We start from the raw sequence: 19,866 nt of genomic DNA, 5'->3' as shown, positions 1-19,866 counted from the left end.
CCTAGCACACTGAGCACATGAAACACAAGAGATGTTTGTTGAATGAGCGAGTGAGTACATGGTCATCCCTAGGATACAGAGCTATCACATCACACCTGACTTCTCCTCAAGAAATTTTCCCTAAAGCTGTCTAGGTCCCTGGTGGCCATCTCAGCCCTCTGGTGGTACCTGCCTAGATGGGGTGCCTCTGTGGGCTACTGCTGCCACCCAGAGGCAGGTTGAGAAATGTCCCAAGTGTCCCTGCTCTGCCTTGCCTTGAGCAGGCAGATGGTTAGGGTGGTGATGGGATGGGCCACATGCCACATGGATCATGTGGCAGATGGCTGACCATGAGAGGCAGAGAATCCCAGGGCTCCATGGGAGGCCCACATTTGATTTCCAGACAGACAATCAACAAATGTCCAGTGGCCCTGGATCAGCTTCTTACAGCTGCAGTAACAAATGACCACAAACCCAGCAGCTCCGAGCAGCACAGGTCATTCCTTTACAGTTCTGCAGGTCAGACTTCTGAGCGGGCCCAATGAGGCTAACCCCAGGGTGCAGACTGGACTGTGTTCTTTCTAGACGTGGGCAGGGTGTTCCCTGCCTTTCCCTGTGTTGAAGCTGCACCTTCCAGAAGCAGTGTCCCTCTGACTTTAGTTTCTGTCATCACAGCACTTCTCTGACCTTCCTCCCGCTGCCCATTAATAAGGACACAGGCCCACTTGGGTAATCCACATAATCTCCCCCTCTCAAGAGCCTCACACAGATCACATCCCCCCACCCCCTTTAGCCTTGTAAGATAATGAGTTCACAGGTCCCAGGGATCAGGCTAGGTCCCTGGTGGACACCACAGAGCTGTGTCAGCAGGACACTGTGATTCCCAGGGCTTCATTGACGGGATTTCAATGAGACATTCACCTTGACCTTGGTCCAGTGAGTAGATAAAGGATAAAGGATGGGGAGGGGAGGCAGGCGTACCCTCTTGCACATCCGCATTCAATGAGAATACATGGCAATCTGAGACCCGATAGGAAATTCACCCCAGAATCTGGCCAGGCTCCTGGGGGCCTCTCAGCCCTCTGGTTGTTGCTGCCCAGACATGCTGTGCAGTCTCCTGATGGACAGAAATGGGGCTGCCCAGGTGGCCCAGGGGCCTCTGCTAGAAATGCAACTAGGAACAGGTGGAGGTATGGGGAGAAGGGACAGATTCGACACCATCTAGGATAGGACACCTACCTCTGTCCTCGAAGATGATGGCAAGGAGGGCAAGAGATCATCCACACTCCCAATGAGCTTCCTCAGGGTCAGCCCCACGTTCTGAGGGGAGGAAGGCTCAGGGAAGCTGTTTCCACCTGCTGTTTTCTTTTCCAGAAAGCCCTGTTTGCTTTGGCCAGAGCACTTCTTGGGGGTTCCAGGAACCAACTTCCCTTTTACCATGGGTGACAGCCCCACCTCCTCGGGTCCTTTCTGCCTGGACTCTCACCTTCACCACCATCACATAGCCCTCAGGGGGCAGCTGGCAGAGCTCCTTCTTGAGATCCAGCACTGCCCGCACCAGCTCCATGACATTGAGGTACACCAGGTCATCGGTCCAGTCCAGGTTGGCTGTGGGCTGAATAGACTAAGGACAAGAAGCTGAGGGGGCTTGGGGGACCTGGGAGGACCCTGCTACCACTGCTGTTCTTTTGTGGGTAGGCAACTCAGCCACCAGCCCTCCAGGAAGGACTCTTTTGTGGAGAAATAGTGACATTTCCTGGGCCTGTATCCCTCCCTTCTGCCTCCAGGACAATGGCGGTCCAGCCAGGGAGCCTAATCACGTTCTGGTGATGGCCTCACCAGACCCACGGAACCATCACCTAGCCTTGGGGTCCAGGTTGGTCAGTGCCCATCAGGTCATTCTAATGGGCAGTGGACATCGAGAACCACTGTTCTAGAGCAAAGAATACCAGTGGCCACCCAGGCTACTGCAAGGACGGGGTGGAGGGGGTGCCAAAAGCTTAAGGGTGGCTCAAAAGAGACAGGGGCTACTAGTCTTCCCCCAGGGATGCACCTATGAGCTTTCCTCTGGGTCAGGCAGTGGGGACAGGAGCCTGGCTCTACCCCTGTTTCTACATGAACCAACTGAGGTAGCCTGAGGCAAGGTGCTTGTCTTAAAGACCATAGTATTCAGTCCTGGGAATCCCCACTCCAATTCATATCCAGCCTTGGGGGAGCCAACACCTACCTGTGCCCCCAGTCATGGGGGCTTCTCTGCGGGCCCTGTGAACTCCACTGCAACGGGAAGGACAGTGAGTGAGTAAGTGGGTAGAGGGTTCTCAGCAGCTGGTCTGTGCCTTCATACTCACTGATGATCAAGCAAAGCCCTCTCCTCCATTATCAGGAGACTCCACGGGTATTAGGCCCCAATCCCAGGAAGATGGCAGGGGAAGAGCATGCTGGCCTCTGTGGTTTTGTATAGAAAGAAAAAAAATCAAAGTCACAGCAGAGATGGGGTGACCTCATGGGAGTTCCAGCTCTGGCATGCTTCCTCCTTGATGGACACAGGCCCCAGTGACAGCAACACTCTGGCCTTGGCCACCCATGAAAAAGAAGCCTCACTCTCTACAGGCAATGGGGGTCCCTGGAGCCCCCACCCTGGTGTATCAGCTGCTCATGGGTAGATTTGTGGGGATGCTATAGTGATTTTTCTTGAGCATTTGGGGCTCAAGTAAATGAAATTCCAGCAGAGCCTTGCTATTCACGCCCACTTTGATGAACAAAGACACACACAGGCCCTGCGCAGTTGCTGGAAGGGAAAACACAGCATGGAAATCAGAACACCTGGTTCTGCTCACACCTCCGCCACCAAAGAGCCCTGCCACCCAAGACAGCACATCTGTATTCGCCGGTCTCAATTTTCATCTGCAGAATAAGAGGGTTAGCTCTGAAGTCACCTGGAACCAGAGAGCCTAGGCTCACCCCTGAGCCATGCTAATTAGCAGCTGGGTGTCACTGGGCAAGTTATCAACTAGCCGGTGTCTCAGTTGCATCCTTTGTAAAATGGAGACACACTGCCTGTCTCTGAGTTGCTACAATACAAATGAGTTAATATTTGTGACTTGGGCTGGTGCCTGGCTTGTGTTAAGTTCTTTGTGTCCATTGTCCTTGCTCTTATTATCATTATCATCAGCTCCTCCCCCTCCTTTCCCTGACTTCAGCACAAGCTTCGGGAGAGATCTCCTAGGCTTGGTCTCATTCATCCCTTGGGCTTGGAGAAGACCTAAGAAGTGGGGGAGGTGGGTGGAACTACTTAACCTTCCTCCACCACAGTGAGGAGTGCAAAGGCGAGAATCACCCACTATGCCAAATAAAGGCAGGCAGGAGATGGACCGAGAAGAGGATGGAGGAGGTGCGCAGAGCAGGGAGCAGCTCTCCACTGTAAGCTGACCCCCTTTGCACATGCCACATTAAAAACAAGGCAAATAGATGGTTCTTAACATTGCAGGCATAATCTGCTGCCCCCTGAAAGGCAGTAAACAAAGATGGGGTACCACAGAGACCCAGGTGGGGACTCCTCTAGAAAGGGTAGGAACACTCACTGTAGCCCGTCTCCTTCTCTGGGGTCTACAAGGAAAGAAGGAAAGAGAACAGTCACTTCTACAGCTCTGGGACCACCCACTGCCCCACCTCCCTCACCCTGCTCCACAGTGTGATTAGAGACTATGGCCATGGGGTGGGAGGGTCCCAAGATGGGCAGCCCCAAGGAGGAGACAGGCAGGCCCAGGGACTGGTGATTCCTGGGGCAACAAGGCCTTCCCAGGCCGTGGCTCTAAAAAGAGGCCTCTCCAGGTGACTTACCAATGGAGACTTATCATTCATGTAAACCATAGGGTCCTGCAGAGGAGACCAAAGGCAACAACTTAGGGTTCTGGAACTGAACACCAGAATGCACGGCATGTGTTTGTCCCAGTTAGTGGAAGGCAAACAGGGCATGGGGAGAGCAAGGAAACCCCGGGCTCCATGCAGGCTCACCAAGGACTTATCCTCCTGTCTCAGCCACTGGGAATCTTCCAGCCTCTGCTTCTGCTGCTTGTCCAAGATCTGCCACATCTTGATCTTCTCAGCCTCCCACAGCTGCTGGGCCTCTTCTCTGCTGCTGGGTCGGATGAAGTCCTCCTCCTGGGAGGACAGTGAGAGAAAGGAGAGATGCAATGAGCCCTATCCCAGGCTTGGAGGAGGGACGGTCCCCAGAAGAGCCTCAGGGGAACCACAAGCTTCGGCCTTGCAGCCACTTTTTTCTAGCTTGTTCTTAGCCCAGCAGCCCTATATGCAGACAGTTATTATCAGGTGTCAGCCTCACACATGGCCCTGGTGGCAGCAGGAATGATGAACCCAAGCACACACTGCTAAACATGCACCATACTCAAGATGCAACGTGAACTGTCAATGACATTTTAACATTATATTTTCTCGGTTGGCATTGGTGATGTTGCTGTCATTTAATAGATTTAGAAATGCAAAGCCAGCCTCTGGAAGCCCTTTGTTTTTTTTTTTCTCCATCTAAGTGCCATGTGGCAGTCCTGGAAGCTTCATGGGATACAGGTGCGGCCTCCAGCTCTCTGGCATGTAGTCCCACTCAGCTTTGTTAAGGTAGCCACCAGGGTTATCTAACCACAGGCCAGGAGTGCAGGAGCTACGAGGCAAGATGAAGAATGAAATTTTAAAAAGCAAAGCTCTGCAGATCTCAAGGCTGGTGCTTCCTGTCCCCAGCTTTATTAACCTCACCCCATTTTCACTCACCTGTGGGACTGTGGACCTACAGACCGAGCTGCTCAGTGGAAAGTGCAGGTGTTTTCCTATTTTTCCTCCCTCTTTTTATGGTTCGATTGTGTAATTATCTATTTAGTCCCTCCAACTACTCTGTTTTCCTCCTGCTGTACAGTGACCCCCTTAGCATCTGGGATGGAGGGAGAGTGCCAGGGGCATCCTTTTGAGTACTCCCCGGGGAGCCGTTGCCAGTGGCAGGACTCAGCCATGACAAGCACTCAGCCACAGGCACTCTAGCTCCTGCTATAGTCTGAACATGGTCCTCACAGTTCATGTGTTGGCTGTTTAATCTCCTGCACAACAGCGTGGGAGGTGGGGACTTTAAGAGACCACTAGGCCACAAGGGCTCTGCCTTCATGAATGGGTCAGTGCCACCAACGCAGGGGTGGGCTAGTTAGCACAGGAGGGGAGACTGACAGAATCACGAGTTAGGCCTCCTTCCCTCATTTTCCCATACTGTTTTTCATCACATGGGTGATGCCTCTGCCAAGCTATGACACAGCAGGAAAACCCTCACCAGCTGTGGCCCTTGATGTTGGACTTCCTAGCCTCCAGAACTGTAAGAGACGGATCTCTGTTCATCATACATCACCCAGTCTCCAGTGTCCTGTTACAGCAGCACAAAATGAACTAAAACAGTTCCTTTCCTTCAAAGTGGCCAGTGCACACACAAATCATGTAAAGAAAATTCTAGAAAAACTCTATACACTTTTAGAAAACTACAATCCCTACCAAGCCTCTCAAAATAGTTTTCCCAGTACGCCCTATAAAATAAACTTGAATATTACACTATAGTCTAAAAACAGCTGTATTGGAACAGTTTACCTAGAGTTCATTTAGCTTCAGTTACCAATCTTGATTTCTAATAATATCTTCCTTACAAGTTAGCATTTTTGCTAAAATATTCCTTATTCAATGATCTATTCAGTACATACTCATTAAGCAATACTATGAAGCAGGCATAGAACTGGGTTCTGGGAGAATAGTAATTTTAAAATAGGAGATGTTCCTTTTCTCATGGGGATCAGTAAACAACAGTTAGGCCAGTGTTGGGGCCAGACAATCAATCCTTTATTTCAAGGAAATTTCCTTGTAGGATGCAAAGCAGCCTCTGGCCTCCACCCTCTAGGTACCTGCAACCCTCCCCACTGGGACAAACATGTCTCCAGACATTGCCAAGTGTCCCCACAGAAGCAAAACACCTCAGCTGAGGATCACTGAGCTAGACCTTTTTAAAAGAAAACAGATTTCAGAATGTAAGGGTATTTTACAACCCTGAGATTGCTGAATATATGATCTACTTCACAGAGACAGAGTGCTATGGTTTGGGCATTGTTTGCCCCCCCAGAGGTTCATATGCTGGATGGAGGCTGGGTTCCATGTGGCAGTGCCAAGGTGTTGGAACCTCCAAATGAAATGGGGCCAGGTGGGACATAACTAGGCTGCAGTGGTGCCACTCTTACAAATGGTTTAATGCTCACTCATGGGAGTGGGCCAGGTGTGGAAGGAGTGCATTAACTCTTGAGAGAGGGGACTGCTATGAAAAATGTATCCCTCTTGGGATCTTGTTTTCTGTATTGCCATGTGAGCTCTCCTTCCTATATGTGCTCCCACCGAGATGCCATCCATCAGACTGTGATGTAGCCAGAAGGCTTTCACCAGAGCTAAGCACTGGTAAGTGTCTTATTCTTGGATCTCTGAAACTATGAGCTAAACAAACCCCTCTTCTCTATAAAGTATCCAGCCTCGGGCATTTTGTTATAGCCACACAAAAAGGAATAAGTACTCATTAAGTAATTGAAACTTAGATCTGATACTCCAAAATGAACAAATTTTAAGGCCACAAATATCCTTGGTTAAGTGTCAATACCTGTTAACACAATGGTATGGCTGCCCCAGGCTATTGACAAATAGTGATAAAAAGGAACTAAGTGCCTGAGGTTCTATATACAGAGATAAGAATATCTAGGTGTAAGAAAAAAAAAATACATAGACTGAGAAAGATTCAATGCAGAAAATATCATTTACTGGAGTCCAGAAAATACTGTATAATTTTACAAATGCCACCAGTTTCATGCTTTGTATGTTCCAACTTAATCTTAGCAAAAACTTTAACGAACCAATATTAGAAGACTCAACAGAACGAGTCTTTCAATTTCATAGTAGGACCAAAAGAAAAAAAATGAGAGCCTTTACAACCTTGAATCTCTAGGCTGGTTTTTCTGAAATACACTCTAGGTATTCTTCCCAGGTCATGGACAGTTAACACTCCCTTTGTCTTTTAAAATGACATTCATGAGCCACGACACCTGCCAGCCTCGTCCCCCCCCATTATATACCCTTCCCTGCTCAAACACCACCCCACTTTCCCCTGCCTCTTCCATCCCTACATTCCAGGTTCTTCCAGTCCAAATTTTCTCCATCCTTCAGGGCCCAGCTGAAAGCCAGCAGCAGGCAGGAGTCACTCTCCCCTCTGAACACCTGCTTTGTGGCCCCCACAGCTTTCTAGCTCACATTGAGCCTGATCTTGACCTGCTCCTTCTGACTGACTGTAAGCGTCTTGAAAGCAAAAACACGTGTTCCTCCTTCAGCACCCTGGAAAGCGCCCATGAGTGCACAGGCGCACTGTGGCCTGTGGAACTTCAGTACTGACTTGCGAAGACTCCGGGAAGGAGATGCTGCTATCCTGACTCTGCGGCATCCCACAGGCTCCCAGATGAGCCAGGCCATGGGGCCAGTCAGGAGGAAAATTGTTGTTACCATCTCTGAGTGTTCCTTTAATGTTTCCAAATGCCTTGCAGGGACCTCGTCAGCACTTCGCCTGGGGGAGAATTTTCTCAGTGTTTCTGATCTATATTTTTAATTTTTTTTGTTTGATTAAAGAAGTGCTCATTATGTTCTTGCAGACAAATTTTTTCTTGGCAATTACTTCTAAACCTCTGACACAAAAGGTCTTTTTTTCCTGCGGCACAGTCTGTCTTTATGGAACGGAACAAAATCCTCCCAGTGGAGCAGGGCTTAGACAAAGGCCACGCAGCCCCTCACATATACAAAACAGCTTCTTTCTAAAAGCACAATTTTTAAAATAAAGCTCCCTAAAACTTAATTAATTATGGATAGATAGTCGAGGGCAGAAGGGTAGAGAAACTGCATACTGCCTAAATTATAGTACATGCTTAGAACCATAGTTTTATTACTGTTAAGCATATGAAAAGACAGAAATTGTTCAAATTAATGTGAGAGAGAAAAACGAGGTAAGTTGGGGAAAATGTATTTCACAACAGATCTCGCTGTCTGGAATTTGAAGCTACCATGGGCATTCAAATTTTTACTAAACAAAGAATAAGAGTACAGATATATGTCAATATACTTGCCCAAAATTTCCAAATCTGTTATGATAAACACATATTCCCTTGCCCCCAAATTTTTAGAGACATATATCTTGAGCCTGAAATATCAGACATATATACAAGTTAGAGCTCAAATAATGAGTTTAGCCTGTTTTGTAACCCAGTTTGGTAAAATATGTCAAGATTTCATGGCAACAAATGGCAAGAGGTCATTGCATTAAAGGAGTTGATTGGTGGCAAGTGAGCATCTGCTTTCAAGCAAAGATGGTTTTGCTACATAAGATCTGACAATCAACAGATATTCCACAAAGCACTCAGTGTCTCACAGTCACTGATGACATAGGGATCACTGGGGAGGTGGCTTAGCCCCCTCTCTAGCAGTTCATGAGCCTGTAACCACAATACGCCCTAAGCTCCTTCCCACCCAGCAACACCTTTACAAAAGCAGCAGCAGCAGAAGCAGCTGCCAGGAAGCCTTTCTTTACTCTGATGGAGGAGAGATTTAGCAATCAGGCAGGATGGCAGAGTGGGGCAGAACCTCCAGGGTCTTTTATTCTCCAGCACCATCAGGCCTGGCTGCACTCCACCCACCAGCCTCCACAGTACTGCACTGCACCTTGCCTCTGGGGCTCAGAAAAGGAAGAGAATTTTACATCATTTGCCACAGCACCAGTGTGGACAAGGGCAGTTCCAGCTGGTGTCCAGCTGGTGTCCCCTGGAGCAGAGCCTAACTTCATCCCAACTTTGATATATTTGCAAAGGGAAGAGTCACAGAATACCTCGATGACTTGACTGGCACAGAGAAGCATGGAGGGCACCCCCTGAGGCTGAGGATGTGGGGTTCCTAGTATCCCAGGCCACCTCCCTCCAGCAGCCTCCTCAGTCTGGGCTGGGACTCAGCATTCAGTGCTCTCTTATCCACATGCTGTGGCGCTTGAAGACATTGTGCCAGTGGAGAGGTGGGGTATGCAGCAAGTTAACGGGAGCTGGAGAGCGTAGGGGAGCTGGACACAGACCCTTAGGAACCTTTTAAGGAGAAGCAAACAAGCACAAGGCACAGGACAAGGCAAGGGGGTAGACAATCAGCTGCTACAAACAGGAGCACAAAGAAGTGATACAAGACCATCATGGGGGACACAGACTTGCTCTCTCAGAGTTGCTGAAGAATGGGTGTGGCATTTCCTTGGCCCTGTTGGAGACACCTGGTAGAGCATCATGGCCTCTCATCTGCCTAACACTCCCCAAGTGATATTCTGCACACACAGGGTCCATGCAGGCTGCTATTGACTCCTCCCTCGGGCCCTTTTCCAAACAGTTATGTTTCATAGTCATGTTACAAACTGACAGATATGATTAGTCCATAAATAAGTAAATTCTCACACACATAGTTGTCCTTCCATATTCAAGGGGGATTCATTCCCGTACACCCTGTAGGTACCCCAAATCTGCAGATGCTCCAGTTCCTTGAGCAAACTGGCATGGTATTTGCATGTAATGTACATATATCTCCCAGTATGCTTTAAATCATCTCTAGATTGCTTTTGCCATCTAATGTAATGCAAGTGCTACACAAATAGCTGGCATACAGTAATTTTAGGGGAATGGCAAGAAAAAAGTCTGTACATATCCAGTATAGATGAGATTTTTTTCCTATGTTAATATTTTTGATTCCTGGTTGGTTGAATCCATAGATACAGAACACATGAATATGGAAAGCCAACTGTGTGTGTGTATGTGTGTATGTGTAATTTTCAATAATTATATATAGTTATATATAAAATTTAAATAACATCACTATTTTAATTATGTTTAGTTTTTAAGGACATTGCTTCCACCTTCTGAATCAAAGCATTTTATTTTCACATAAAGGATTTATCTGGGGCTGAAGATGTGGCTCAAGTGGTGGCGCACTCGCCTGACATGCATGCGGCCTGGGTTCGATCCTCAGCACCACATACAAACAAAGATGTCGCGTCCACTGAAAACTAGAAAATAAATATTAAAAAATTCTCTCTCTCTCTCTCTCTCTCTCTCTCTCTCTCTCTCTCTCTCTCTTTAAAAAAAGAATTTATCTGTTGGTTCTTGGTTGGGCTTACTCAGGCATGGGGCATTTCCTTGGGAGGAGATACACAAACCTGGGTCACAGCCCCCTGTAAGGAGCATCAGTAAACTGATAGTGTTGCTATTGGTTGAGATATGCCAGTTCTTGCTGAGAGCCATAGCTAAGTAAGAATGACACATGACATGACCCAGGTCATTTGCAGTGACATTGCATGAAAGGTGACCTTGCTCAAGGACCAGGGTGGATCCAGGTTTAGGGTGTATCCTGCTGGGATTAGGGAGTATCCTCCTCCTTGGGTTTAGGGCAGTTCCAGGTTTAAGGTGTACCCTGCTGGGAATAGGGCATATCCTGCTGCCTCAGGTGCAGGATTCAGAGAGTTTTTTGGGATACAGAGCCCAGTGGAGGTGTGGATTTTCCCCAGAACATGCTTGTAGGGTGCGGGTGTGAGTTCGGGAATAAATAATGGCTATTTGAATCTACAAGGCTGTGAGTGGCTCATGATTTTGTGCCCAGCCAGACTGCAGCAAGTTCTGAATGGCAAGTCTGATGGGGGATGAAAGACAAGGACAGAGAGGAAGCTGGGCTCCCTCTTACCCAGACACAAGAGAAGGACTCAGGACAGGGGCGTTCTGAGTCAGGGACCTACAGCCTTGGTGAGAGACATGGTTGGTGGTGACAGAGGTGGAGAAGGCTCAGATGGAACCCTTCTCCATCCACTGGCTACCCAGGTCCTGGCCAGGACCTTTGCAGGGAGCCTAAGGGATCCACTCTATTCTCTGGAGACATCATTCATCCCCAGTTCCTTGGGATTACTTCTCAGAGGCTCTGCTCAGGGTAGGAGGCCAGAGAAGTCTTGGACATGGGGAAAGCACTACAAGCAGACACTGCAGACAGAGTAGGCTGCAGGAAGGTCTGCTTAGCTGAGGACAGTCTGGCAGGACTGAGTTGCTATTCTTTTGATGTGAGTTCAAATTCATATCAAAGAGCCAAAATAAGAAACAAAGAAAAGTCAACCCAGCTATCTTCATTGTCTTAGCAGATGGTTGCTACTCCTTAATGGCTCAGGAATGGAATTTCAAGAAACACCTGTCAAGGGATGGGCCTGGCCATTCCAAGCCCCCTGGTTACACATTTACCTGGAACTGTAGCTTGGGAGCAAGCAGGTTGGTTTGTGGAGGGGGTCTAAATAGCAAGAGGTCATTGGGCCAGCTGGGCTGGAAAAGAGGATATAGAGCAGTGTCAGTTGCATCTCTCCCATTAATGAATGGATTGGCCCACTAAGGGGAGCATCAGGTTGAATGTTGCTCAGCCTTATTCACAATGAAGGAGCAATAATGGACAAGGTTGTCATTAAAATAGTTTTGCATCCACTTCTGAGCACCAATTACATGCTGAGAGATGGGAAGTCACAGGGGCTGGTCTCTACCACCTGGGCTATGGCTAATTGGTGGGTTAATGACCTCTGTGTGTGCAGCCTCCCTTTATGTGGGAGTGCCTGAGAAACCAGCCATGGATAGCCACATTCATAGCAGGAGTTCACTGAGGGTTCAGGGACTCACAGAAACTTCATGGATATAAAAGCTGCATTGGGCTCTAGGGAAAGGGTAGCACATGCCTGGCAGGAGGAACAATGAGAAAAAACCTTGGTCCAGATTTGCCGGGGTCCTGCCCTGGCGGGGTCCAGGGAGTCCTGAAGGATGAATGGCGTCGGCGAAAAGATGAGACTGGAGTCGTTCCATTCGAGCAATCTCCAGAGAGAGAGCTAATGAAGCTTTCTTTGGGTCACCTTTTATTACAATTTTTCTCATCATTATAGATTCAGAATACGTCATTGTATATAGAGCAATGATTATATAATTTAAAACTTTGCCAAGACATGACAGTTCCTTAACCATGATTGGGGGTACAAACAATGTGACATTAATTTACATTTTTCCAGGATATGTCAAATGCCCCTAGGTTCAATACCTGGTACAAAAAAAAAAAAAGAGTTACAGTGGAGCTAGGGGTCTAGCTTAGCTCTAGAGCAGGTACTTAGCATATGAGAAGCCTAGGGTTCAATCCCTAAAACCAAAAAAGAAAGAGAATAGAGTGATAATTTTTATGTTGTGTATATTTGACAACACTATAAAATATTGACTTAAAATACAAATGCAAGAACATGCTGTCAAACACATTTACCACCAACAATACAGAGCACTCCCAGGGAAAAACACAAGCTTACCAAAAGAATTATTTTAATCACATGAGCAATCATCAATAGGGAGAGCCAAGCAGATTTTCTCTTGGCACTACTTGGTTCTCACTGGCACTAGTCAGGAGCCCCCTGACATCTGGGTGGGACACCAGGAGGATTTCCAGCCTGGGTAATCTGCCTGAAGCTTTTGGCTACAAGGCCACTCTGCTGCCACCATGCTGACCTGCTAGCCAAACCTAGCAGCATCCTCTACTTTCTGGATTTCTCACGGTGCATGCAGTAAGTTTCATATCCCTGCCATATGGTTCTGGAGTTAAGAGGGTCAGGAGGGTCAGCTGGGCCCTCACTTTGCTTGCCTGGGCAGCGCTCCTCTTCCCTCTTCTTTCCCATCCTGTGTTGGTGCAGAACAACCCCATGAGGATTTCTACACCCATATTTCCAAAGAGGCAGTGGAATCCAAGCCCACTCTACTTACAGCTTTCTCGGCAGTCTGTTCACTGGGATTTCTGCGGAAAAGGTTAAAGTCATAAGACCCTACCTACTTATTCCCACTGTCTTTTCCTCGTTTTACTCAAAAAAACCCTGAATTTTGACATTTTTTTTCTAATTAATTCCTCTTTTTTAAAGAGTCCTAATCCCACCCCACTTCCCCCCAGTCATGGGTAGATACTTTGAGCTGATTATAGAGAAGTTCATATAAATAGAAATGCAAATAAGAGCATGTTGAGAGCTGGGGTTGTGGCTCAGCGGTAGAACACTTGCCTAGCACATGCAAGACCCTGAGTTCGATCCTCAGCACCACATAAAAATAAATAAATAAAGGTATTGTGTCTAGCTACAATATATATATATAATTTTTTTTAAAAGAGCATGTTGATATATTCTTTTAAACTAAGTGAAATAGATTGATTTGGGCAATAAGGGAATATAATTACTTGGGTAACTGAATAGCCTAGAATTCTAAGTCAGGCCTTATACACTTGCTAAAATCATGGGATCAGGACCCAGTTTCTTTATTTCTCAATTCTACTTCCTTATTGTTGGTTCTATTCTTGGCCCTTCCAAGATGACTGGCAGAAGCTGCTGGGCCCATGTGCTTCTTTGTTCACATGAAGGAAAGAAGAGCAAAGCACTTCTCTGCCCCCAAATGTTAACGTCCTGAATTCAGTCTGGGTGAACCTGTGCTTCCCTGATCCAGTCATTATGGTGACTGGGATAGTGTTTATTTGCTTAACAGAAACACTGTACCTCGTATTAATATTCAGTCTCTAAATCAGAAGAGGGGAGCATCAGGTTTTCCTGAAGCACATGGATCATGGGAATAAATATGAGAAACCATTACCAAGAAAAGGTGGAATGAGTGTTGGTTGGTTTCTGATATGTAGCAGATAAGATAGGATTTGACATGCTGATCAACAAGCATTCATTGAATACAACACTAAAAAATAAAAAATACAATCAGAAATAATTTATTCCTGGCAACTCTTTCTCTTAGTCTATACCTTTCTATTGAGATCATTTTCTCTGGGAAGTTTTATTTTAAGGGACTTCCTAGCACCTGCACTTGGTGCATCCAAATTTGCTCCTGGAAGTCCACTCATATTTGATAATGAAAATACAAACATAAGGCAAGGGGAGGGGGTGTTGAATTATAGCCTGCTTTCTGTTACTATAACAAAATACTTGAGATGAGAAAGTTAAAAAGAGGAGAGGTTTATTCTGACACCGTTTTAGAAGTTTCAGTTCATGGCCAATTGACCCCATTGCTTTTTGAGTCTGTGGTGAGCAGTATATCATGGTGGGAGCACATGGTAGAGCAAAAACATTTACCTCATGACAGCAGATGAAAGAAATGAAGAGGCAGGAGCTGAATACCACTATCTCCTTCAATGTCATGCCTCTAGTGACTGGAAAACCTCCCACAAGATCCCACCTCTTAAGGTTTCTATTATCTTCCAAGGGCTCCAAACTGAGTACTGATCCTCTAAAATATGGGCTTTGGGGAGATATTTGAGATCCAAATTATAGCAGGGGCTATCTTTCCATGAGGACAGAATCACCAGATCTAGGCTCTTTGGAAGTACTGGGGTATAAATAGTTCACTCTGGCTTCCTGCTTTTGCTCTTCTGCCCCTTCACTTCATTACCGCCCCCCTCTTTCACTCTGTAGTGCTGGGGATCAAACCTGGGGCCTGCACATGCTCGTCCAGTACTGTACCATTGAGCTACACCCCCAGTCCCTCTTCACCCAACTAGCCTGCCACCAAATTTCCTAAATGCATTACAATTTTCTCTCTCAGTTAACCTTCAAAGAATTCTCATTGTAAAACTAAAGAGGTAATTGCTCATGCTGGTTATTTAATACTATATGTAATAATAATCAATGTGATAAAAATTAGAGTGAACTCCGCTGCAGCCACAAGGTAGTTTATGAACCACTTTAATGATCTTTAAGAGATGGAGACAGGCAGACTGGCAGTCTGCCCACACAGCAGGTGGTGTTGGGCACAGGCTCCTGACTAAGGATGAAAAGCCTAAGTTCTATTGTTAGCTCTGCTGCTAGGTCACTGTGTGAGCTTGAACAAACCAATTAACCTCCCCTGGAACTACCATTTCCTCAACTTTAAAGCAGCACTTTTAAACTTGATGTTCTCTAAGCTCTTTTCACTTCCAGTATTCTAAGATTTTCTAAGGAATTGATTTTGCCTTTAACAGTTCACAAATGAAAAGTTATCAGTAAAAAGAGTTTTTATTTTTTCTAGAACAAGAAAGATTGGCAGGAGATACTCCTTCAGGCTATATGAGGTTAAAGAAGAGATGTAAGTACACACAGGTAAGGGGCTACAGAGTGATCTGGATCTTTAAGGACAAGATCCTGATAGATCCTGTTCAAGGAAAAAAATTCAATAAATACTCATCAAAACATGATAGCGAATACTTCATTTAGGATCATTGTGATTGGTAACAAGCCATGAGATTTTTTGGGGGGTGGGGGGTATTGGGGATTGAATTCCAGGGCACTCTACCACTGAGCCACATCCCCAGCCCTATTTTGTATTTTATTTCGAGACAGGGTCTCACTGAATTGCTTAGTGCCTCGCTTTTGCTGAGGCTGGTTTTGAACTCAAGATTCTCCTGCCTCAGCCTCCCCAGTTATTGGGATTACAGGCGTGTGCTACCGCGCCAGGCAAGCAATGAGATTTTGCAGTGGTGGAGAGAGATTGGGCTCAACTCCAAAGGCAGATAAATTACCCAGGCTGGCCTCTAACTTGCAATTCTCCTTCGTCAACCTCCCTAGTAGCTGGGATTATGGGCATACACCACTGTGCCCAGTTGCAATTATTTCAATAGATCTTTCATCAGTTAAAATATCAATGTTAGTATTTTAATGTCATCTCTTTATATTGTATGTTTTAAAATATTAGATGCAACTGTTTTGCAGCTTTGGAAATAAGTTAAAAATGATGTTTGCAATTCTATTCAGTTTCTAGAAATAACTGCATCAAGATATATAATAGTATTGTTTAGTTTTAAAACATGTTTTCTGTGATTCTAACAGTGTATGTTTACTATAGAAAATTTGGAATGAGCACAAAAATATAAAGAAAATAAAAATTATCTATAATTCCAATACCTTAAGATATATAATGATGATCTGACCACCTCTCAGAGGCCCCACCTCTTGAAACTATCACAGTAGGGATTGAGTTTCATCATAGGAATTGGGAGTGGGGCACAAACATTCAGACCTTGGTGTTATATACTGTTCCCATATGTACGTACTCTAACAGAGGGACCATGATTATTCTTTTGATCTCTAAGTAAGAATGTCAATTCAGATTCTAGGACCTATGGTCCTTGAAGTGTTTAGGTATTCCCATGTTCCCAGTGGACAGTTATCTGAGTAAATGGCTTTAGGTATAAAGGTTCTGAAACAATCTGGGGAAATACTGAGGAAATTGATACTATGCACATTCATCATGGTATTTCAAGTCCATCTTCATGGGAACCTGTCTTTCTTTGAGTTCATGGTTTTAGATCTAAAAACAGATTCATGTTTGGAAACTTGTCAAGGAATCATTATTTTAATTGAGGAGACTGCTTCACTCTCCTGGTTATAAATCCTAGAATTCATCAAATGGTACAAAATGAGTAGTATCCTCATTAACTGCCCATTTATTTTTCCCTCAGGATCATCATATTAATTATCTTCATATTATTTTCTGTGGTTCTCTTTTTCCTCACTGCACCTGGGACTTTATAATAATTGTCCAACTTGACTTCTGACAGTTAATAACCACTACTTGGCCTTGATCACTTTAGGACCCTGTTATCCCTATTGCTATCAGTGAAACTCATTCTTCCATGGCTTCTTTTACCATCAGTTCTGGCCTACAGTCATCATCTTAGAGATACTGGTGCCCCAACAATAGCACATCTTTTTCTTTTTCTTTTTTTTTAACCATAGTGCTGGGAACTGAACTCAAGGCCTCATGCATGTTAGGCAAGCACTCTACCACTAAACTATGTCCCCAGTCCAGCATAACGGTGCATTTCTAATGGCCTTGAAATATCGTGTAAATAATGGCCTTATGTAAACTAGTCATCTGGTGGGGTTTCCATCTTTATAAAGTAAATATTCTTCAGCATAATCAAATTCCTGATCCTTTAAATTTATTCTTCTACTCTCTGCCATGGCAATGGTGACATTTTAGCCTCACTTGATATGGGTCATCAATTTTTTCATGCTTCTGGAACCCATTCACACTAACTGTTGGGGGTCTTGATATGGTTTTAGATCCTTAGTACTGGGAGGGTGTTTCCGAATATACTTCTCCCTTATCCAATCTGATGTTCCTTTCATTATCATTAAGCACTCTCAAAATTTAATTCTATACATTTTTTTTTCCAGTTTATGCTGGCTGGGTATTAAAGATCTTTTGGGATATAGGTCCTTTCCTGAATGACAATATCCAGCATATTGAGACTTAACACTAGTTAAGGCCTACGGAAAGAGAGAACCTGTGAGCAAATCTTGAGGGCAAAGAGGAGACACTTATTATTTTAATGAAGAGACATGTCTGAATCATCTCTGAGTAATGGGGGACCATTTCTGGAAATGTCCTCATCTGATTGTCAAGCCCCATTCTTTCCTCAACTAAGACCCTGCTCTTAGCTTAATATACCTGTCTTGACTGGAGTTTAGCTCACTCTGACTGAATTTATTCTTTGGCTTATTATGGACTCCTACTTCAGGAGATTTTTTTCTCTTCTTTTTTGTGAGGTACTAAGTAGTCACTTTGAGCTTTCAGTTGGAGATTAATCACTCTCAGCTTTTCATTAACTTATTTCCAGTCCATTCATCCAGCTAAACAATAATCTTAATCACCATGAGCTATTACAATAAAATGCCATAGACATGGGCTGGGGCTGGGGCTCAGTGGTACAGTGCTTGCCTCATGCATGTGAGGCACTGGGTTCAATCCTCAGCACCACTTAAAAATAAATACATTTAAAAAAAGATATTGTATCCATTTAAAACTAAAAAAAATATATTTTTTTAAATGCCATAGACAGGGCTGGGGTTGTAGCTCAACGGCAGAGGGCTCACCTTACGCATGCTAGACCCTGGGTTCAATCCTCAGCACCACATAAAAATAAATAAATAAAATAAAGGTATTGTGTCCAACTACAACTAAAAAATAAATATTTTTAAAAAACGCCTTAGACAGATTGCTTAACAAAGCGAAATTTTTCACAGTTTCAGGGTCTGAGAAATGCAAAATCAGGGTGCTGGCTCATTTGGTTCCTGGTTAAGGCTCTTTTCCTGGATTGCAGACCACCATCTTCTTGCTTTGTTCTCTCACATTCTTTCCTCAGTGTGTTCACAAAGAGACACAGCTCTCTTCCTCTTTCTGTATGGCCATGAATCCCATTATATTAGGGTTCACTGCTACAATCTAATTTAACCTGAATTATCTCCTAAAAGCCCTATATCCCAGTACAATCACATTTTTAGTCCAGAGAAATACCCAATTCCATTGTTCTTATAATTTTCACTTTCCCTATATGTACCATTCCACTGGTGTACCAATCCCATTAACCACCCATAAAAATTTTAACACTTAGGCTGTAACCCTGTGATAGGAGCCCTCAATGTCAGGTAGGCATCTAATGGTCATATGCAAAACCCCATCTTATTGCTTGCTCCTTCAGACCTTATTCTTGCCCTCAACAGTTATAGGTTGGGTTTCCTGGGAAGGTGATGACAAGACATGAACAGGTAGGGTATTTGGAGAGTGCCCTTTGGATTAAACGCTTGTAGGAGAGTGGGAAAGAAAAAAGGATTGGGGAGAGAGATTGTGCAGGTCCCATAGGGAGTTTTGGAGGTTCAAACTGACTATTATAGTTGTCCCAAGTTGAGCAAGTTGGCCAGTCTCTTATATTCCCACTTTGATCCACAATCGATATGTGGACCAGGCTGGGAGAGGACCTTAGCAAAGGTGACAGTCTGCAAATGCAACAGTTCTAAAGGCACCAAAGACTCAGTCAACAGCAGGCTCAATAGCTGGGACAAATCCTTATTCGAAGGGGGATGGTGGTAGCATATCACCATGTTCATGAAACATTTAAATCTCTTATTGTTTTTGTTTTCATATCAGGGAGAAAACTTCCACTCCCATGAGGAAAAAAAAATGGTAAGAGCTTAATCCCTTACTTTCTAGAGAAGTAGGAATAATTTCACTAACAGTTGAGATCAGAAGAAGGAACCAAATTTGAAACACTAAGCCCATTCTGGGCTTTTTGTTTCTGTCTCACTTTGTTTCTCTCTGTTTTTTTTTTTCCCTCTTGTCTGTAGGATTTAACAAATTTTCTGTTTTATGTGGCAGACCCAAAATCTATGAAGTTGTCCAGTTCTTCTTTTGACTGGGTGATATATCTGCTTGTGGGTAACAAGTACATTTGCTAAACCTTACCTCTTTGTTTAATTGGCTTTATGCAATGTAATTTTTTATAAATTTTATTTATTATAAAAAATTCAAACATGATCAAAAGCAGAAAGAATAAATCAAGGAATGCTGCTTATATTTAATACCCAATTAAGCAAATATCAGTATTTTAAAATATTTTTTAGTTTTAGGTGGACACAATATCTCTATTTTACATTTATGAGGTTCTGAGCATCGAGCCCAGTGCCTCATGCATGCTAGGTGAGTACTCTGCCACTGAGCCACAACCCTAGCCCCCTTTATTTTATTTGTATGTGGTGCTGAGGATTGAACCTAGTGGCTTCCACACGTGAGGCGAGCACTCTACCACTGAGAGGATTTTTTTAAAATATTTTTTTATTCGTTGATGGACACAATACCTTTATTTTATTTGTTTATTTTTATGTGGGCTGGGAATCGAACTCAGTGCCTCACACATGCTAGGCAAGTGCTCTACCACTGAGCAACAACCCCAGCCCAA

This window comes from Urocitellus parryii, chromosome Y (genome assembly GCF_045843805.1).
Source record: "Urocitellus parryii isolate mUroPar1 chromosome Y, mUroPar1.hap1, whole genome shotgun sequence".
Lineage (NCBI taxonomy): Eukaryota > Metazoa > Chordata > Mammalia > Rodentia > Sciuridae > Urocitellus > Urocitellus parryii.
The sequence above is the reverse complement of the archived record's forward strand: the minus strand, read 5'-3'. Positions refer to the sequence as shown.